Source organism: Cucumis melo, chromosome 11 (assembly GCF_025177605.1).
Source record: "Cucumis melo cultivar AY chromosome 11, USDA_Cmelo_AY_1.0, whole genome shotgun sequence".
In the NCBI taxonomy this organism is placed as follows: Eukaryota; Viridiplantae; Streptophyta; class Magnoliopsida; order Cucurbitales; family Cucurbitaceae; genus Cucumis; species Cucumis melo.
Window position 1 is genome coordinate 12,537,522 of NC_066867.1, and position 4,406 is coordinate 12,541,927.

Sequence of the window (4,406 nt, forward strand, 5' to 3'; positions counted from 1 at the left end):
TCTTTGGCTTATAGAAACATTTAACAACTGGAAATCATTTCATAAACATGATACTTGAACTTTATACATTTTATAACATTTTATAAACGTTTCTTGATCATAAATCCACAACCTATTCTTCGCATGAAGTCTAGGTGTCGGTAACACCTCATCGTCAAAAGACGGACTTCTCTCAACATAAGAGAAATTTTCATTGTATCCTTCTCCTCATATATACAACAAAGTGTACCTTTCTTGATGTATTTAGGTTCGCCAAACTTCACGTCAGTAGTGAAAACTAACCAATATGTGCACATAAGGCCATAAAGAGTACATATAACATACAAGTATAGATTCATTAAAGCATGTTTGAAAGCTTAACTTGAATCATTTGCTTACTTAAGAACTTTCTTCAAATTTTGTAATATTAAACATGCTTTTAACATAACCTAAACTTTGGAAATTAAGCTTAAATCCATGCTTTGCCAAATCATGCTTTCAGTTTCCAAACACTTTAAACACATGCGTTGCAAGTATCAAATAAATCAGTAAGCTCAGACATATATTCTAAAAGTATACTTTAAATATTACTAGTAAAACATGTTTAGAAACTATTTTAGAAGTCCATTTTGTCACTCACAAATGGTAGCTAGACCCTTGACTTGTAAATTTACCCAATTTCTTATCTTTCTGAAATGATGTCATTTAAACTTTCGTTAACCTCTTAACCTTAGGAAAAATCCAACTTTTACTTAAAAATGGAAAAAACATTAAAACAGCCCCAAAATAGTGTCATGATACTATTGATAGCAAGGCATGGATGCAGGCAGCAAGCGAGCGCACAAGGCATCAGGATGCCCAACCGCCTGCTTTCCTTATGCACACACATGCCACGCATACCTAAGTACATGACCCCACGTTACGCGTCCCTTAGCTGGTGGCGTCCCTTCACACTGGGTATCTTGTCTCATGCAGACCTATACTTCCTTGCAAGCATGGCACTACTAGAAAAAGACCCTTTCTTGACGGTTGATTTTTCATTTCTTGACGGTTTCTTGAAAAACTGTCAAGAAAGGGGTGGTTTAATGAAAAAATCGTCAAGAATTTTGATTAAAAGGCGGAGGGGAGGCAATTTACAGAATTCTTGACGGTTTTAAAACGTCAAGTAATATGCAATTCTTTCTTGACGTTTTGAAACCGTCAAGTTATTTATCTTACATTCTTGACATTTTTAAAACGTCAAGAATTTTTATGAGTTCGATATTCTTGACGTTTTTTAAAACGTCAAATGTATATATTTATCCTTGACGTTTTAAAACTGTCAAGAAATGTCGATAAATTCTTGACATTTTAAAACGTCAAAAATTTTCATTTTCAAATTTATTGACGTTTCTTGATGTTTTAAAAACGTCAAGAATGTTTTATAAAAAAAACCTATTTTTTTTAAAAATAAACCTACATTTCCCCTTCTCTTTTTACGTTTTCCTTTCCCTCCCAATTTTTGGAATTAACCTACCTCCTCCCAATTTTTCAATCTCCCTCTCACACAAGGTCCTCCAAAGCTGCCGCCGCCCACCATCCGCCGGTCGTTTGCCGCTGGTCGTCTGCCGCCTGCTGTCACCCACCATCCACCCACGAAGGACCGTCGCGTCTGCCGCCTGCCGCCCAAACCGCGACGAACGCTTGCGCCCACACCCCACGAAGGATCGTCGCGTCTGCCGCCCACCCCGCTGACGACCGCTCGCGTCTGCCGCCCACCCCGCCACGAACAACCACTCGGCTGCCACTCACCCCACCCCGTGTCTTCACGTTTCTTCTTCCGCAACCGCCGCTGCAAATCGCCGCTTCACGTTCCGTCTTCCGCAACAGTCTGCCGCAACCCGCCGCTGCAATCCGCCGACCGCCGCCGTGAATTCTGCCCTATTTTTCTCCTAATTTTATCCGTATGTCATTTTAATTAGATTTGTTTTGATGTCATTTATTTTTTTCATATTTTAATTTAGTTTCATGGTAATTTTTTCATCTATCTATTATTTATTTTCAATTTTGTTTGGTGTTGGATTTTGAAGGGATATAAAGTTTCTTGATGTTGGAGATTTAGTGTTCACTTTAACCCACTGTGTGTATTGGCCAATACGACTTTGTTATTGTATTATTTTCAATTAAGTTTATAGGGGAAATCATGGACCACCAAGCTTTTCTATTTGGGATATCATTGAAGTTATCTTATAGGGGAAATCATGGATCACCAAGCTTTTCTATTTGGGAGGATATTGAAGTTATCTTATATTGAAGTACTCACTAGAAACATTTAGGAATTGTTTTGGATGTACTTTATAGTTGATTTCATCCACTTAAAAAATCTAAAAAAACCAATCAAAATAAGCACTTATAGTATGTATTTTGATATTCCTTTGTGAAGAAGGTAGAGTACCCATTTAGACTTTGTTTTAATAATTGCATTTGTTTGCATGCAAGTTCTTATTCCTTTGTATTTTGATTGTTGGATTTTAATGTTATAGATTTGGTTATGGTGGAAAGTTAGTCTTATTAAGCGAATGTTTGTTCAATCTCCATATTTCTTTTCTCTTTTTATATCTCAATAAGACTTTTTGAACTAATTTAATTTACTTTATTTGTCAATAGATTTACAATTATGGATAAATCATGGATGCATAAAAGTAGAATATCAAAAGAATATGAGTTGGACGTAGAAAATTTCATCAAATTTGGATTTTCGAATACAAGTACCTCTTACATTCGTTGTCCTTATTTGAAATGTGGGAATTGTGAAAGGCATAGTAGAAAGGATGTTAGAGATCATTTATATGTTAATGGGATTGATGAAAGTTATAAAATTTGGTTTTGGCATGGTGAAGCACTTCCTAACTCATCTTTCTATGGAGAATCTTCAAAGTTTGACACACATACATGTGAAGAGAATGATGTTGGAAGTGTAAAAGAAATGATTGAAGTTGCTCACGAGGAGTATTCAAAAGACCCAAATGGATTTGAGAAGTTGCTTATTGATGCTGAAAAACCATTGTATGAAGGATGTAAAAAGTACACCAAGTTGTCTACTCTAGTTAAATTGTATAATTTAAAAGTTAGATATGGATGGAGTGATATCAGTTTTTCAGAATTACTTAGAACTTTGAAGGAAATTCTGCCAACTACCAATGAACTCCTAAATTCATTGTACGAAGCAAAGAAAACATTAGGTGCATTAGGAATGGAATATGAAAAGATTCATGCATGTGCTAATAATTGTTGTCTCTATAGGAAAGAATTTGCTAATGCAACAGAATGTCCTGAATGTGGTCAATCGAGGTGGAAAAACGTTAAGGATAGAAATGAAAAGAGAAAGCAAATTCCCTCAAAAGTGATATGGTACTTCCCACCCATTCCACGATTCAAAAGGCTATTTAGAAGTATTGAATGTGCTGAAAACCTGACTTGGCATGCTAGTGAAAGAATTGAGGATGGTAAGTTACGACATCCAGCGGACTCTCCAGCATGGAAGTTAGTAGACTTTAAATGACCAAACTTTGGTTCTGAACCTAGAAATCTTCGTTTAGCATTGTCAGCTGATGGAGTAAATCCTCATGGTGACATGAGTTCTAAATACAGTTGTTGGCCAATATTGATGGTTATTTATAATCTTCCACCATGGTTGTGTATGAAAAGAAAGTACATGATGCTATCAATGCTAATTTCAGGGTCAAAACAACCAGGGGATGATATAGGCACATACTTAACACCACTAATTGAAGATTTAAAACTTTTATGGGAAAATGGTGTTGAATGTTATGATGCTTATTGAGAAGAAGTATTCAACTTAAGGTCGGTTTTGTTGTGGACAATCAATGATTTTCCTGCATATGTTAACCTCAGTGGATGTTGTGTTAAAGGGTATAAGGCATGCCCAATTTGTGGAGATAATACAAATTCTATAAGGTTATGACATGGGAAGAAAATAGCATACCTAGGACATCGAAGATTTCTAGCACGCGATCATCCGTATCGACGACAAAAAAAGTCATTCAACGGTAAAAAAGAACTTGGTACAATTCCAGAACCACTTTCTGGGGAGGATGTGTACTTGAAATTGAAAGATCTTGAATTTCCTACAGGAAAGAAGATCCGTAAGAACCTATCAATGAACAAAAGTGAAAAGATTTGTTGGAATAGGTTATCTTCCTTTTTTGAGTTGCCATATTGGAAAGATCTTCATGTTAGACATTGTTTAGATGTGATGCACATCGAAAAAAATGTTTGCATCAATATCTTAGGTACGCTTCTTGATATTCCTGGTAAAAGTAAGGATGGGTTGAATGCTAGATGTGATTTAGTTGATCTAAAACTTTGACCAGAGCTTGCCCTATTAGTAATGAGAAGAAAATATTCATTCCTCCTGCGTGTTATAC